This window comes from Chrysemys picta, chromosome 4, assembly GCF_011386835.1.
Source record: "Chrysemys picta bellii isolate R12L10 chromosome 4, ASM1138683v2, whole genome shotgun sequence".
NCBI lineage: Eukaryota > Metazoa > Chordata > Testudines > Emydidae > Chrysemys > Chrysemys picta.
Genome location: NC_088794.1, coordinates 103,109,308 through 103,128,255, shown reverse-complemented (window position 1 = coordinate 103,128,255; position 18,948 = coordinate 103,109,308).

Here is an 18,948-nt window from a genome sequence, read left to right as displayed (position 1 = left end):
TCTTTGGATGATCTGATTCTGTTCCTCACTGTAGTGGCCTTGGAATCCCAGGATGGATTGTTCTACACTACTTTAGTGTTCATTATGTGTTCATAGTCCCTTGGATAGTGTCAGGATTTCACAGCAATGATGATAACTATATAATTATTGCATGGGTTTACTAACTCAATCCAGACAGCTAGCCACCCTCATCCTTGTCTTTGGGAGACGTCTAAAAGCGGGAGGTATGGAAGTTATACCTTTGTCAATATGAGCCACCAATGATGTTGAGACCTATTTGATTGGTCTGTCCTAATAGTGCAGTGGAACCTGATCTGTTATGCGTGACTTATACAGTGTTTGGATGGGGGTGACACGGTTTCAACACAATCCTAGACTAGAATGTAGTTAAGGCAGCATGTTGGGGACCAAGAGGAAGAAATGGCAGAATTGTGGGGAGTTGTGCTTCTGGGTATCCCAGAAGCAGTGATGTATTTTAGCATTTAAGTATGGCAGCATTTTCTTTTCTTTCATGTGGGAAGCATGGCCTTCTCACAGTGATCCATGGTTTTCTGACAGCTGGACTGGAATATCATAGTGCCTTCTCCATACACCTACATCTTAAGTCCACTCAAACTGTAGCTAGTGACAAATAGAGCAACCTATTGTTAAAAGGTGTTTCTCATACAGAGCACATTATACCTGGCTTCCAGTTAATTTTCAAGTTCAATTTAAGGTGCTGATATTAAGCTATCAGTTCTTAAATGGGTTAGGTCCAGTTACCTCAAAGTCTGCTTCTTTCCCCAGGCAGTTGTGATTATTTGAAGTGCTAGAATTAAACATACTGGAAAAGTGCTACAGAATTTAATAGAGATAAAACCAATAGGGTTTGAATGGAGTTTAGTATGATTCTATAGCAAATACACTATATAAAGCTATACAATTTAAGAGAAATTATATTTCTATTGTTTTAACCATCCTAAAGAATTCTATAGCAGGGATACCATTGTTTTTTGTTATATTCTATAGGATTTTTCCTTAAGAGAACAGCCTCCTGGTTTAGCTATTAAAAGAGCTGGAGTCAGGCTATTCTCAATGTGGGACTCTTGCTTCCTTTGTCCGCAAGCTGTTGACATGCAAATCAAGCTGTAAGGCCCATTTGGTCTACCTTATTTTCCTTGTGGCGAGAAGAGGAATGAGTAGGTTGGTAGGGGTGGGATAATTTGGGGGTTGGACTAGATGACCTCCTGAGGTCCCTTCCAACCCAGATATTCTATGATTCTATGATAATTCTGGTTTAAAGGAATCTGTCCTTTAAAGGACAATTGCTTGGTCACTTGTCCTAATGGTGGTTTAGTTTTTATGAAGTTTACATATTCCCAGAACACTGGATGTCTTTTTTAATAAGATGCAGTAATGAATGAAACAAAACAAAACAATTATTTTCAGCAGAGTTACTGAAGCAGGACTATATGAGTGCCAATCCCACATAAATTGTATTAGGACTAATGAAAATGTGTGTTAATGAAAACATTACATGTAAATATAACACCCCCCACATCAACCTAGTTCCTTAAGATATTTGCTTGATGCGAAATGACCTAACCTGTTGTTGGTTAACCTAGAATAACCTTATTAATTCAATGATTCTTTCCCCATCTACTGTGCATTTAAAACCTTTGGTTTCTCTGCCTTTCTTAATCTATGAAATCCTCCCTGGAATGATAGAGCAGGACCACAGATCAATAGGGAAAATGGAAGAAGACTCAGCTGTCTGGTCACAATAAAGAAAAAGAACCTACAGAACAATCCGTAGAACACCTTAGTTTTAAAAAAGAAAGGCATTGATTAGAGGGAAAGCAAATTCTGAAAGAGAAGCCTAGAGATACTGGGCCTCAGTCAAAACAGCTACCAGTCAAACAAGGAAACAAAGAAAACTATAGCTGGGAACCTGTGGGACTAGAGATAATAAGAACAGCAGGAGAAGAGAAAAGGAAAATATATAAGAAGAAAAAAACATTAAAAAGGAGAGACATGAAAAGGAATAAAAAACCAATAGATGATGCCAGAATATTTGACAGTGAGGGGCAGGATCTGAAGGAAGTGCTGAAAGGTTAGGCTGAACTCCCCTATGGGGCTAGGTTTGCTACAGTAAGATATTAATCAAGAGGGATGTCTGTACAACTCCAAATCCATCATGGGAAAAACCAGAATATAACTGGAAGCCAATGCACTGGGTTGTAGGACTAAAATAGTTCAGAATATACTCACACAACAGAAATGGTATAGTTAAAATCTAAGATCAGAGGTGATCAGTAATGCATGTCTTTACCTTCTGTCCCTCTCTCTTTTGACTAAGGTACTGTGCCATGGCTGGAGTTCAGGGAGAAAAACAATTATTGATGCATGAGTGCTTCATTTGTTTCTCATTGTAAAAAAATAAAATAAAATACAATAAAAAAATCCTTTCCTCCAACCCTTTGAAGGGATTATAGAGCAAGACGATGGTTCAGGTTTTTAAATCAAAACTATTATAATCAAAGTAACATTTTTATAGCTTCTTTAAACCCAAAGCACATTAGAGATTGTATTTACAGAAATCATTTTAACCTCCAGTGAAATGCTGGAAATGTTTAATAAACATTACACAACAAGATCCTAATTTTACACACTATCCTCACATCACTAGTCCTATTTAAGTCAACAGGGCTACTTATGTGACTGAGTTTGCAGGTTGGAGCTGCAGTTTAGAAGAGAAAGTGAAGAATACTGTATTCACTAGAAACTCTAAACAGATTTTTTTCAGGTAGGCATTATCCAGACTGGAATTACACCAGGGCAGCAGACTTAATATTCATACTGGAAAGTTCCATGGGCCTTTGAGATCTTAATGATTAGAACTTCAATTCTACTTCTCATTCCTAAGATTTCAACTCCAACAGTACAATCTTACCTCACAACACAGGGGTATTGGCTCAAGACTAGGAGGAAAAAATGCCACCTGCTGAATTGCTATCATCACTTCCTACAGCTCCTAAGTTTTTTCTTGGAAATCTGCCTGTCAAATGGTAACTAGCTGCTTAACTTGTAAGATCTAATGAGAACACAGCCTGAGGTGCAATAAAATTGTTCCACCCCTTAATTTAGTGGTAGGGGATGGGAAAAAACATGTGAACAAGGCACAGTAAGTGACTATGAATTGTTTGTACTTAGAAATCCAAATGTTCCTATACATCTCTTGAGTTATCTTTTGACCAGACTTCTGGGGTATGAATGAAATAGGAACCTTCAAGTTTGTGCTTCGCCTCTTGATTAATTTGAAAGTTAATTTCTTTTCAATAGATTACCCAGTTGGTTTTCTCCCAGACTTTTTCTGATAATGTAGAACAGAGGGTTGCAGTAGATGATGTGAGAATCCTAGTTCAGGTGAGTTTTGTGGGATTTCATATTTTGGATATAGGGCCTAGCTATGTTTTCCTATTAAATATTTCCTAAATGTGGCAGATGTTTAGAATAAATTGAAATGTACTAAACATGAGCTAGACAGCAGAAATATGAAACCCAGGGAAACATGATAAACTCATACCGCACTGACGTTGGAGTGCCATGAAGACAAGGACTTACCTACAGCTGGAGTACCTAATAAATGTGGTGAAAAATGAAAAAGTAAGCAGCAAATAAATGTCAAGGACCATAAAATATAGTCAGTTTGATAGCTTACAAGAGAACAGACCAAGTGCAGGCAACGAAGAGTGGTTGGACCCCTGCTCCAACTCCATACCCGACCTCTGGTAAGGAGCTCTGGAGACACTAGCAACTTCAGGAACACCAAGTTTGAGCAGCTCCCAGGCCTAGCCCTGTGGATTGGGGTACCAGTGCAGGATCTCTAAGAAATGGAGCCAATCCCCAGGAGCATCAGCAATTTCTGCAGCAACAGTTGGGAGTAACAGTAGAATGGTGGGTCTGAGGTCTGGTAGTTATCCTCACTGGTTGCTTTTCTCTTTACTAATCTTTACAGCCCGAGAACTCCTTAAGATTTAAACTCTGGATATTATTTTCTCTCTGCTTGATTGGCCATTTATCCTGTCCTTCATTGCCTCTCTCCTGTGTTCACTAGGCCGCCTCTCCTACTGGCCTCTCTTTCCCTCTGCCTTCCATATTCCTCTCATACAGCAGCAAGAGACTTCGACTAATGAAGATGAGGACTAGGCCACTATTCTCAGCAAATGTAGAGTGTCCCCATGGCAGGGTGCTGGGGAAAGCTAACTGAAACAGAAACTCTGGTGGCTTTCTTGGCAAGATGACTATTTGCCTTAGAGCTGCTGCTGTTCATGTTATCAAGCTGTTTCACTGTGCATTTTCACATAGCAAAATCACTGAATTGACTTGAACTGGATGTCTCACCATTCCATCTCCGGCAACTCCTCAATTGAGATGTAAAGAGCTTGTGAGTCAACCTAAATGATGTATCTTAAAGAACTACCCATTGTTCAGTTTGACTGAGTACAAGTGAAGAAAAGAATGTTTACAGCCCTTAGTCTGTAACACTTAATGTGTGTAGTGAACTATTCCTGGGTACAAGTTATGTTAAAAGACACTGTGGAAGCATGCAATTGACATCACTTGGAGGAATACTGTATATTCATGTCCAAGTGAAGTTGATCCATGTCAAAGTATAAAAGCAGAAGGCATATCAAGTGAGATCTGTCCTCTCTTCAGTGGTTAACAACAGTGAAACTTCTGCATTTTGTGCCACTCTCTGTCCTCTCTCCATGCTTTGCTCAGATGTGCTCTAGGACAGTGGTTCTCAACCAGGGACACACACAGCCCTAGGGGTACGCAGAGTTCTTCCAGGGGGTACATCAACTCATCTAGACATTTGCCTAGTTTGACAACAGGCTACATAAAAAGTATTAGTGCAGCCAGTAAAAAGTAAAATTTCATGCCGACAACGACTTGTTTATACTGCTCTGTACACTGAAATGTAAGTACAATATTTATATTCTAATCAATTTATTTTATAATTATATTGTAAAAGTAAGAAAGAAAGCAATTTTTCAGTAGCAGTGTGCTGTGACACTTTTTTGTATTTTTGTGGCTGATTTTGTAATCAGGTAGTTTTTAAGTGAGGTGAAACTTGGGGTGCACAAGACAAAGCAGACTCCTGAAAGGGGTACAATAGTCAAGCCGCTGCTCTAGGGCTTTCCTGACATTATACACACATGCATTCCACTGTTGTCTTTGACCCTTTTGATTATAATGCACTCTCTGGTCTAAGGTCACTATGTTTCCTTCATACAGCTAGATTCCATTTTGAGGGAGGGCACAACAATCCAGACTAGGATTTACCTGTTTCAGAGTAGCAGCCATGTTAGTCTGTATCCGCAAAAAGAACAGGAGTACTTGAAAGCTTATGCTCAAATAAATTTGTTAGTCTCTAGGATTTACCTGTGTCTTACACAATTTTAAATAAAACTGTAGAACCAGAAGCAATGGGTTTAAACTGCAGCAAGGGTGGTCTAGGTTGGACATTAGGAAAAAGTTCCTAACTGTCAGGGTGGTTAAACACTGGAATAAATTGCCTAGGGAGGTTGTGGAATCTCCATCTCTGGAGATATTTAAGAGTAGGTTAGATAAATGTCTATCAGGGATGGTCTAGACGGTATTTGGTCCTGCCATGCGGGCAGGGGACTGGACTTGATGACCTCTCGAGGTCCCTTCCAGTCCTAGAATCTATGAATTTATAAAAGACTAATGATTCTAAATTAATGAACAGGTTGACAGAGACCTACCTGAAGCTGCAGGATTGATTCAATAGCTAAAATTTGTCACCTGTGACAGTCCTAGGTGAATCTCACATTAAATTTGTGTGGTTTCATTCTATGGGATTATTGAAAGATGCCTCCAGATTCTTAAATGTTAGCATCAGCTTGGCTTTTTTATTTTTAAAATGGAACATAGTAGCTGATAATAGCAAGGGACCGGACTCGATGACTCAGAAGTTCCCTTCCAGTTTTATTTCCCTAAAATTGGCTGTGAATACCATTTTAGTGAATTATCCAATCTTTGTTTGAACAAATGTTCACAGATACTTTTTTCTCCAACATTCACTCAGTTCTAGCCAATGTGTTTTTGGACTTCCCTTTTAGACTTTTCCTCTCGTCTTATCCAGAACACCTTGTCCAATTCTGGAAGAACACTTCATTCAGTCCCCTGGAATCCAAAAAACTCAGTTTGACTCCAACCCGTCACTTGCGTTACTTTATTAGGCATGTACCACTTCTTTCCCAATGCAGGTGGTTTAGGTACTGGGTGATACCACAATTTCAGTTCACATCACACACTACATCATTTCTATTCATCTTCTCTAGTTTACAACTATACTTCTTGCATATAAGGACCAATCACTTTCCAGATTGCAATAAGGCAAGCTATCAGTTCAGGGTGTTCCTGCATACTTTGTTTACTATAAACATTCCCACAATAGTTAGTTTCTGCCTCCCTTATTTATTATAAACATATTCACAACAGTTAGTGGTTTCAGCAATTACTTGTTTAGGCTGGTCTTGTCTTAAATTGGGATTACTCTTATCAGCTAAGTTAGTCCTACCACCTGGAACTCATTATCTTTACTTTCTCTACATTGTTGGGCTATAGAGATTCCTTATTTTCCTTTTCTTTAAAACTTATTTTTAGTGACACTTGTCATGGACTAGAGTTGTGTTTAAAAGAGTTCATGATAAATCTAAAAGTATGCATACCTTATCTGGTTGCACAGCAAACTTGAAATTCACATTGTGTTAATCAAAAGATTCTTTAAGATTTATGAACCTTTCAAGTGAACCTAGACTCAGTTTTGAGTGAATGTCAACCAGTATATATTTTCATGTTGGAATTTATTTCATTTGGTTTCTCTGCAACACCCAGCTAAATTCTACTGTTTCAAATGAGGGAATTTTCTTGTAGATCTCAGGTTTGTTTGAACCAGAAACTCTCAAAGAAATGTGTGGAGGTTGCAAAACCGACTGGATTGAAACAGAAGAAAATGTATGGTTGAGCCCCTGAGAACTAATCCTCTGTGTATCACGTAGAGTTAGTGAGGGCCCAATAAATGCTGCTGCTCAATCTCTCGTTTTTTTTCCACCAGTCCTCTATATGGTAAGTCAAATTATACATAATCACAATACAGGATGGTGAAAGTCCAATTTCTAGGCTGAACCTTACTTTTCTTATCCACAGAAGGTCAAATTCTCACAGAAGGTCAAATACATAAGTACAGCAGTATTGACTTCAATAGAATTTCACTCACATACACCAGCAGAGAATTTGGCTCCATGTCTCTTTCTGGGAAGTGGAGGGTTTATAAGCTTTTCTGTTATCTTACTGATCATTAGTCCAGTAGGTATTTCAGACTGAGCCCTGCGCCATTGGCGATGATGAATATTGCTGGACAGAGCACATTTAAAACAAAGATATATTATATCCCTAAACTACAGACATTTGAAACAGTATTACTTATCCATTATCATACCAAAAAAAAAAAAAAAAATAGAACTCCATAACTGAATTACCCCACAACTTTTTCACACCAGCTATGTTGTTAAACCTCAGAATCCCTTTGATATCATTCAGCTAAGCAACTTCTTGCTGTGCTCATTTCTTCCACATTGAAGAAACTTCTCCAAACATGTTTTTGGGGGTTTTCTGGTATTCAACAGCCTCCAGTGTACACGTTATACATTTGTCATTAAATGGTGAAACTTTTCTTGTTGAACATGTAAGTTCTTTACCTTCTTTTGCAGTAGACAGGGGAGTGAGGTGGGGGAACTCCACCACCCAGCAGGAACCCCAGTTGCTATGGACTATGAAGGGGGGTAGCCTTTTAAACCATTATATTGAAATGTTTGTTTTGATATTTCTCATCCTCTTTCCCCTCTCCCCCAGAGTCCATCTACAATAAGAGCTTCAAAAACTTGCAAGATGCATAGGTAAAACTTAGAATTTAAATAGACTGTGAAGGAGTATTTTAAAAAAAGAGAATTTCTTTAGTTCTGATGGAAAAAAGGAAGAATTTTTTAATGTATTTTCAGTTTTATTAGGAATTCAATGAGCCCCAGATAAGAGAAAGATGATGTTGTGCTACCTATGATGTGACAGTTGTCAAAAAGACATTCTCTGCCTCCCATTAGACACTTAGGACTGTAATCATGTCAGGTCTCATAAGCTAAGGGTATGTCTACACTATAAAATTATGTCAACTTAAGTTATGTCAACATACAGCCATCATGCTAATTAAATAGCTTTTGCATGTCCACACTATGCTCCTTGCATTAGTGGTGCACATCCGCAATGGAAGCGCTTGCACTGATTTAATTGCCAGTGTGGGGCATTGTGGGATGGCTTCTGAAAGGCAGCAACAGTTGATGTAAGCAATGAAATGTCTACGCCAGGGATCAGCAACCTTCAGCATGTGGCCCATCAGGGTAATCCACAGGCAGGCCGTGAGACATTTTGTTTATGTTGACTGAACGTGGGCATGGCCGCCCGCAGCTCCCAGTGGACATGGTTCACCATTTTTGGCCACTGGGAGCTGCAGGGGGCCATGCCTGTGGATGATCAATATAAACAAAATGTCTTGCGGTGCACCAGCGGATTACCCTGATGGGTCACGTGCCAAAGGTTGCCAACCCCTGGTCTATGCTGACACTGAATTGACCTAACTACGTCAACCTAAGTGCAATGCCTCTCTGTGGAGGGTTCGTGCCGGGACTCGACCCTCTCGGGCAGGAGGGGAGCCACACTGACTCACTACCGTTGGGGCAGCGGTATAGTTTGCTGGGTCAGCGCTCCTACCCTTTGGCACAGGACTGAGTGACACACAATTTAGGGAGCTCGGGGCCCTCTGGTGCAGGGGCTGAGCGACAGTACAACAGGTAGGGAGCTCAGGCCTGAGTTACCTGACCCCCAATGGCCACGGGCATTGTTAGCTTGGGGTTCAGGGATGGTCTGGCCCGATTGTGTCCCGCCCACACTTGTCCGTAACTACAGTCCATGTCGGGACAGTCCCGCTGGAGGTGTCCCATCTTCCAGCAGCCAAAACAGGGACTGAGTTCAGGCCGCCTACCCCGGGGGCCCACTCGGCTTGGGCTCCGGGGGGGGGGGGCTCCGCCGGCCCTTGGGGGCCCCTGGCTAGGGGGCGTTGGCCCCGTCCGGGGGGCCGACTCTATGCGCCAGGCCCAGGGCTCCGTATGGGAGTTGGTTTTGGGGACCGGGTGCCGAGGCTCGCTCGGGGTGTTCTCCTTCTCACCGCGGGCTGGTTCGGACCCAGCGTTGGGGCGCCGAAAGGTGGGGCCCACCGCATTTTCGGCGGCGAGGAAGTCCTCCATCAGTGACACAGCCGCGGATAGCGTCGCCGGCCGGTGGCGGAGCACCCAGGCCCGCCCTCGGGAGGGCAGGGTGTGGATGAACTGTTCCAGGATGACCTGTTCGGTCACTTCCTCCGCTGTCTGGGTGTCAGGTTGTAACCACCGCCGGCATGCCTCCTTTAGGGTCTGGGCCACCAGCCGCGGTCTGGCCCCGGAACCGTTGTCTGAAGGTCTCGGGGCTGACGTCCAGCGCGTCTAGTATTGCAGCTTTCACTCGGTCATAGTCGCGGGCTTCCTCTGTCACCAGTCCGCGATAGGCCACCTGGGCCGTTCCGGTCAGATACAGGGCTAAAAGGGTAGCCCACTGGTCTCGGGCCCACCCGGCGACGAGTGCCACGCGCTCAAAGGTGACCAAGAAGGCCTCGGGGTCATCGTCCCGGCTCATCTTGGTCAGGCGGAGGGGAGCAGCTGAACGCGGCACCCCCCCCATTCTCCCCCGCTGGCCCCACAGTGGGGCGAGGGAGTGTGACCAGCAGCTGCTGCAGCTGGTTCCCCAATTGCTGCACCAACTGCTGCTGTTGCGCCAGCTGGGCTGTATGCTGCTCCTGTTGTTGCTGGAGATGGGCGGCATCCCGCTGCTGCTGTGCGAGTTGAGCAGCCTGCTGCTGCTGCTGCAATTGGGCCGTCTGCTGCCGCTCCTGACTCTCCACAAGCAGCTGGAACAAAGGCTACTTGTCCATACTCCTTCCTACAATGGGGGGGGGGGGGCAATGGCCCCTCCCTCTTCCAGTCCCTTCTCACAGGGGCAGGGACTTGCAGGTTCCCACTTCTGGTACCACGTGTGGAGGGTTCGTCCTGGGGCTCGACCCTCCCGGGCAGGAGGAGAGCCACACCGACTCACTACCGGTGGGGCAGCGGTATAGTTCGCTGGATCAGCACTCCTGCCCTTTGGCACAGGACTGAGAGACACACACACCTCTGGTACAGGGCCTGAGCGACAGTACAACAGTTAGGGAGCTCGGGCCCTCTGGTGCAGGGCCTGAGCATTGGGAGAGGGAGAAGCCTGCCACCCGTGAGCAGGGGTGGCAGGGGGGGGACGCAGGCCCACCCACTCCACTGCATCCCAGCCCGGGGCCCTAGCAGCGGCCACTGCCACTGCGGGTTAGTGGGGTGTCCTGACCGAAACACACTGACACCGGCTCAGGCGTGGCTACAGCCTGACTGGGGTCGGCTACCCCCGGGCTACTTCCGGGTTCCCCCTCGGGGCCTACCTCGGCCGTGGCACCGGGCCCAATCCAATCCACCAGCATGGGTTCCTCTCGGCCGGGGCTGGGTGGCAGGTCCGGCAGCTCCTCGGGGAAGTCCGGCCAATTGGACTTGGGCGGCTCCTCCGGGTAACAACAGGGGCGGTGGGGCCCTGGTGGCGTCCCGCCTTCGGGGTTGGTGTGGGGGAGTTCCAATGGCGCCTCCCAACGACGGGAGCAGGCGGGCTCTGGTGGCTCCTCCACGTAGTGGGCTCGGGGCAGCTCCGGCCAGTTAGGGCAATGGCCCCGGGCCTCGGAGGTCTCCCGGCCGCGAGCTCCCGGCCACACGTCTGCTCCCTGTGGTGGCTGGGGCCTCACTGAGCTCTGGCGGCTGGCTTTTATACTTCCTGTCCTGCCCCTTGACTTCTGGGGGGCAGGAACAGGCAGCGGTGGCTCCACCCACTTGGGTGTCTGTAGGGGGGCTCCCTCTGCTGGGCAGGAGGGGAGCCACACCGACTCACTACACTCTCCCAGAGCTGGAATTGTTAAGTTGGCATAGTGGGCTAGTTATGTCAGCGGGAGTCACATTTTAGTGTAGGCGCTTACAGAATTAGGTCAACGTAAGCTGCCTTACATTGCCCTAATGCTGTAGTGTAGACCAGGACTAAGAAAAGTACAGCTTGGTAACTCTTTGGATGAGAAATATTGAAGGAAAACGCACGATGACTGCAGAGAGTGCTGATGATGCTTTGGTAGGGGCCACTTTTCTTTTTCAGTACCAAACCCAGGTCTCAGCATGATATTGATGGGCACTGTCCTCCTGAAGTGGACATATTTTTGACAAGATATAAAAGTGAAGTTCTCACCAGAAATCGGCCTCAGTCCATACTGGTAACAGCTAAGATTCAGCACCCAGCATAGTTTAAAGTAACACAAGGCCAGTTGGCAAAGGATGAATGGGGCAGCTGTCAATCCAGGACTGAAGTACAGGATCACACTCATATGCCTGGGAGAGCCCCTATGAAGAGTATCGGGGAGGTAAGCAGAAGCCAGCTTTACATCAGCTGGGGACTCTTCCATGGCAGGATGGAGCATCTGTGCTGTCTGGTTCCTTTGATTTAAAAAAAAAAGTCACATTTCATAATTAGACCTGCACTTTCTGTTTCTTGGCACCTGAATTATTGTAAAAAAGTGATATTCAAGGTTGAAGCAGCATTTTTGATGCAAGGTCAGAAGCAATTGACATGTTTACTAGTAAGATACTGCATAGCAGTAGTACACTATTTTTGGATATCAAGCTGAATAAAAAGTTAGGCGGTGGAGATGTAAAGTTAGGGGTGTGTAGTGGAGACAGGCAGATGTTAGAATTCTGAAGAAGACGTTTGAGATCTGTTTAATTTTGTATGGAATTTCCTATAAGGGAAAAATAAGAATGATAGTCTCAAATATAGCCTGTCCTAATGATGTAAAAATTTTCTTCTGGGAGACCTTTGTGACCTAATATAAACTAAATACCACATGAGCAAATTGCTTGCTGAAAGCATGTGCACTTGCTATAAGACTGATTGTTCAAAAGTGAGAATGCAGCAAAAAGGTCACAATAATATGAATTGGTGGTATATAAGCCATGTGACCTGGGTAACCCTGGAAAAAAAACTCCCTTTCTAATTTAATGCGATAAATTTCAGTGAGATTTTGTCCTAGTTTTTAAAGATATAACTGAATACAATTTCATATTTTATACTTCTTAGGGGCAAAAATAGCCCCTAGCTGCACATACAACTGATATAAATTAGAAAGGGGAGAATCCTAAGCTAATAATGGAGAAATTGGAGCCATTCTTCCCATGGCCCTGTTGATCTTTTTAAAAAAATTTCTACCACATATATTCCATGGGACAGGCTACTTTAGTTACTCCTTTTTCCCTCCTAATACACTGTTGGAAATGTATAAAATAATAATTACTAATTTAACAGAATGAACTCTAACTCCCCAATATTCTCTTTTGCAACTTCATTTTTTCTGTTTTTGAAAAAAGAATTAAAACAATTCCCTATAGTTAAATGCATCAGCAAACTCGTGCACCTCTTTAATTTTAGTCTAAATGTCACAACAGATGCTGCTCTTCCAGTCTCAATAGGGAGCAGATTCAACAATCAGGGAGCATAATTACAGAAAGCTCTAGCTCCTGCTGACTCAAAGTTATACTTAGGGCACACTAAATAGTCTGCCAGTTTCAGTCTTCAATGGATGACTGGGGCCTTTGGTGATAAAAGATCAGTGAAGAGTGCATTTTGATTCGTTACAGAATGCTAACAGCTTTGTAAAATTTATAATGTAATCAGACATATGCCAGCTTTGTACACTGGCAAACAGTTAAAACAAATATAATACAATTAGGAAGTAAACAATGCTATCAGTGTGCAGTGCAAAAAGTGATTTGCCATAACCCAACTGAGGGAATGTATCCTTTGCACTGCATAGACTGGCATAAGATGAAAAAGTCAGTCTTTTGTAACACAACGGGATACTGATCGAGATCTCTAGGCCTTTAGGAAAACCTAAGGATCAGATATAACTCATCCTTTGTCACAAAGGATGATGATAGTTAAAAACTAGAAATTACGTAGGGACCCAGGTTTTTTTTCTTTTTCTATAGGACTAATCTGCATTAAACCACATTTTACGATTATTAAAAATTAAGGTTGGGGGAAAAGGATACTAAAAAAGAGTAAACAGTGAATAATCAGGTATGAACCAGACTATTCTTATCCTTCACTGCACCTAAGTCACAGGGCACAAAACAATCCGTTTTCAAATATACACTACCATACCCCTCAGCCCATCTAGCCCCAAAGGTGGGATGTGACGTGTGACAAAGACCCAGAATGAGGGACACAAGAAAATTATTCAGGCAGGACACTTAAAATATGGTGGGATTCTTTCCTTTAGTGTAAATAACTCTTTTCTATAGCATCAGTTCCATGATTCTTTATTACAGGTGCTCCTAAATTTCAATAATGAAAAAGGGACACCAAATTTTGTGTGAAATGTTAGGCAACTTGGGGAGTAAAGTGAATGAAAGGACAGTTAAAAGGTGTGCATGCGGTAAGACACAATCCTGCCATGGAGTATACCCACAAGCTCTGATTGACTTCAGCAGGAATTATGGTTATCCTTTTGCAAAATCAGGAGTCTGTTTCTGATCTCAGCTGCAGCATTTTACCCCCTTGACTCCAGTGGAAGAAAGCTCAGTGCCACCTTCCAAATTTGAAAGGACTTCTCTGTAGTACATATTTAATCCAACGAAGTGGGTATTCACCCACGAAAGCTCATGCTCCAATACGTCTGCTAGTCTATAAGGTGCCACAGGACTCTGCTGCTTTTACAGATCCAGACTAACACGGCTACCCCTCTGATATTTAATCTATACATTCTTAATACAAGAATGTGAAAAGATTTCCAAGAAGTTAAATATTCACATGGACTCATTTTCTCATGTTTGGGATACACTTCATCTGTTCTTGAACTAACTTTCCTCATTTATTTTATTTGCTATCTGCTCTTTTTTGTGTAGGTGAAGATTTTCTGACTTTGACCATATCAGGTGACTTTGTTCATCACATGTATATGGTGCTGTAATAACCCTTTCTTTCTATTTTTTTTTCTTTCTTAGTTTCATAATTGTCTCCACTTTGGAACAATCTAACTGTATCTATTCTGGTACCATTGTAATTTTTGATTTTTGTGTTGGATCTAAAGGAGCTGTCTCTCAGTGTTTAACTGAAAAAATTCTCGATAAGAGTAAATAGAAGCATTACCAAAAGGAAACCAAATAAAAAATGTATGATTAATTTTTAAAAAAATCTGTAAAATGAATGATCTACCAACAATTTGTAATGCAACAGCCACAGTTCACATTTTTTGTTTTTATGTGTGTGTATATTAGAATTGGTAAATATGAACAGGAGCCTAACAAGCAGTGAAATCAGAAAGTACAAGATTAGCTTTTCAAGATACATTTGGGCTTTATTTGCAGCTAATTAACATTCTATCTTCCATGAGCATGGCTTTGCTTGTAAATTCTGCTGGGTTTATCACACAATATTCACAATAAATACACCGCTGAGAGGAAGCAGTATCTTCAGAGAATTACAGTGAAATTAAACCACAGATATAAGCTGTCCAACTCTGCAGCATTATATACCCTCAGCAATCAGGGTTCAGAATGCACAGAAGTTGAGACACTAAACCTTGAGTAATAACTTAGTCACTCCCATAGAGCAAAGGGGTCAGAATGCCAGCAGTAGCGAACAAGTATACCTACAGCTTTATTCCAAGCACATAATCTCCCATGTTCTCAAACCTCACATTAGGTCCTAACACCTGTCTTCAGGCTCTGAGTTTCTTGACTAATGCTAACCTTTTCTCCAACTCATTTTCCCCATAATAAGAGATAGGTGCTTATATTTCTCCCTCCCAAGCTGGCATTTCCTAGCTCAGGCTCTTTGTTGATCATTCTTTGTGCTCATATAGGTACCTAAGGAAAAAAAATCTATATCACTGTCACGGGGCATCAGGCCATCAGGAAAGGAAGTGGGGGTCGCCCCTTTCTGGTGATGGTGGCTTCTTACCTTCGGGCCCACAAGACCTAGCAGCCAGAGTCTATGGAGCTGCCCGTCTCTTCTGTGAAATCCAGCATGAAACATCAATAGTACCCCACTAGCCTGAGGAACTGCATTGCCTGCTTCTTGGTTGTAGGGACTGGACATTCTCTCAGGGCTTGTACCTTGTTTACTAAGGGGCGCAACTAGCCCCTCTCCACCCTGCACCCCAAGTATGTCACCTCTTTTTGCCCAAGGTGGCACTTAGCCGGGTTTGTGATCAGCCCAGCCCCCCTGAGGGCTTGCAACACAGTATTAAGGTGCTGCAGGTGTTCCTCCCAGCCATAGCTGTAGGCCATGATGTCATCAATGTAAGTGGACCCGTTCTGGTGGTGTGGCCACAACAATTAGTCCACCAGCCATTGAAAGGTGGCCTGGTGACGAACTGGTAAAAGCCAAATGGTGTAGAGAATGCCCTCTTCTCCCGAGACGTCGGGGTCACGGGTATCTGCCAGTAACCTTTGGTTTAATCTAGGGTAGATATAAATTTAGCCTTCCCCAGTTGCTGGAGCATTGTGTAGGCATCAAAGCGTGAAATGGCACTGACCTTTTGGAAGTCTATGCAGAATCTTATTGTCCCATTAGGCTCTGGGACTAGGACAATGGGGGATTCGTCACTTGTTCCTGGATTCTTCCACAACACCCAGAATTAGACTGCCTCAAGTTTCTTCCAGACATCATCTTGTGACCTGTCACCACATAACCACCAGCCCAGTACAGAAGGTCCATCTGTCCGCCTGTCCACAGTAAGGCGATAACATGGTGGGGAAGCACTGGACCAGTTGTTGCAGTTGTAGTTGTTGTTCTGGGCTGAGATCTTGTCCAATCAAGATGGGTGCTGTGTTGGGTGGCCCAATGGCTAGCGGCCCCAGCTCTGGTTCAGGAGGATATGGGATGATTAGCAAGCCTTCTCAGGTTTTCCAAGTCTTCAGGAGGTTGACAGGTATACCCGGATGTCCTGCCATTGCCCAGGCAAATGTTTTTTTGTAGTCAACCGGTCCTACCCTTCAAATAACCTTGAATGGCCCCTGACACTTAGCAAGTAGCATGGACTTGGACAGCGATAATAAAAGTAGGACCCTGTCCCGAGGGTCAAAGGTTTGTAGTTGGTTCTCCAGTTATACTGGAGCTCCTGAGTTTGCTGTGCCGGATGTAAATTCTCCTGAGGAAACCTGCCAGGCCTCTGGAGGAGTTCATGAAGTCGTAAGGTATGGGGAACGGACCCTGTGACCTAGTACTCCTGCTCTTCCCAAGTCTCCTGTAGCAGGTCTAGGATCCCCCTGGGTTGTCTCCTGTAGCAAAGTTTGAATGGGGAGAACCCTGTGGAGGCCTGGAAAACCTTCTGCACAGCGAACAAGAGCGCGGGTAGCAGCTTGTCTCAGTGCCATGGGTCATCGTCGACACACTTCCTTAGCATCACTTTCAATGCCCCATTGAACTTCTCTACCAGGCTGTCGATTTGTGGGTAGTATACTGACATTTTGAGGGCACTGATGTTCAGCAGTTGGCCCAATTCTGCTATCATTAGTCCCTCTGTTCGTTAGTGTCTTGTGGTATCCAGAACCTGGTGAAGATCTTGAGGAGTTTGGTGGCTATGGCAGGAACTGTGGTCGTATGCAGGGGGTTGTCTTCGGGGTACCGGGTTGTATAATCCGAAACTACGAGTAAATGGTGGAACCCTGACCCACTCTTCTCAAGGAATCAAGCTCATGCCAATTCTTTTGAAGGGTACCCCAACCATTGGGAGTGGTATCAGGGGAGCCTTAGGTACCCGCTTCACACTGGCTCGCTAACACTCCGGGCACAAGGTGCGAAAATATTGCACTTCCTTGTGGATGCCAGGCCAGAAAAATCACAGTACCACTCACTACAAAGTCTTCTCCCAACCTGGATGCCCAGCCCAGGGTACTGAGTGGGCCAAATGTAGCAGGCCCCATAGGATTTGCCAAGACACTAGTAGTTGCTGGAGTTCCTTTTGAGTCTGGGGATCTTTGACCATGTGGTACAGATGGTTGTGGACCTCAAAGCGGGGCCCCCGGGGACATATTGGTTAGCACCTCCCTCCTGGTGTTTTGCGGCTAGCTCCCGGACCAACTGTTGTTGTTCCTGATGTTGTGCCATTTGTACTTGTTTCTGTGTGGATATTTGTTGCAACAGCTGGGCCTGGTGGTGGTGTTATTGGGCCGCCTGTTGCTGCTGGCTCTCCAGCATCCATTTCAAGAGCTTCTGCGTCTTCATACCGGCTGTGGGGTTTCGTCGTCTATTGTCCCCTGTTCAGACCTCTTATCAGGCCCCGGTTCGTGCCTGCATTCTTCACCCTGTGACACATGGTGATCAGGCTATCAGGGGAAAGAAAGGGGAGATCATCCCCTTCTGGTGATGGTGGCTCCTTACCTTTGGCCCTGTGAGGCCTAGCAGCCTGGGTCCATGGAGCCACCCTTGTCCTCAGGGCAGTGTGGCCTAGTGATCAGAGTCTATGGAACTGTCCTATTCCTCTGGGCAGTGAGGCCTAGTGGTAGGTGGGGAAAGTGATAAAGAAACCTAGGCCCACCCTACTCCACTGGTTCCTGACCCAGGGCCCTGTGGAACCAGCAGTCCTGGTTTCAGATTCAGGCCCCCTTCTCAACAAATATGGTGCCTGGGCTGCTTCTTACCCTTGCTCCCGGATCCTGCGGTTTCTCAGGGTTAGTGGGTTTCCATCTCCCTCATCCTCCGCAGTTGACAGGGGTCCTGCTGTGGATTTAGCACATTCAGACTCTGCACATTGGAGCGCTAGCAGTTCCCTGGCAGGAGCCTGCAGTGTGTGTTCGCTCTCCTACTCAGTCAGCTCAAACTGAGCTGAGCCACCTTCTTTTATATACTGCTTCCAACTGCAGTATTCTGAGCAAGGGCATGGGGTGTGTGGCCTCCTGGGCCCAAAACGGATGGTTAACCCTTACTGGGCTATTGTGGGGTTGGTACACCCAGTCACAGTCACATAATCAGATTGGCTCCCTGCACCAAGAACGCCATGGGAAGGGACTTTAGGAGAGAAAATCTCCATAAGAATCCCCAAGTGAAGATCTCTTTCCCCTTGAAAAGCCTTCTGGATCCTCACATGACTATACATAACAGAGAGAGCTTCACTCTGCGGTTTGCCTATGCAGGAATCAGTACAAATGAAACATGAATCTTAATGTGAAAATGGTTTCAAAACTATGCGAGCCAAACGAAAGTTTGGCCAGGGCTCTCAATAAGGGTAATAAGCAGCCAATGTATTTCTCTAGTTGGGGTGCAATGGTGGCTTTAAGCCACTCACATCTGGGGCCACTACATACCAGCTGCCATTGGCCCCATCAGGCTATTGTGACAGTCATAGGTCCTTGGAATCAGATAAATCCAACCACACCCCCCACATCTCCTGGCTGTGCTCTAAACTGGCTGCAAGGAGAAGCAATAGCACAGAATCTGTGGCACTGGATGGTCCCCTAGACTGGGATGATCCTATTGCACCAATACAAAGCTGTTCTGATGCTGCAAAGGTTCTGGCTCATCTAAAAACCCTGTCTTTTGGGAATAAGCTGTTTTCTGAATGTGTGAAATTACTTAAATAAAATCCTTATCAGTAAGTCAGAGCGGACAATCCAGCAATGTGCCTGACCAATAATACCTGCTGTGTTTTTATCTCTGTTAAATAGCACTAACTGGAAATGTGCA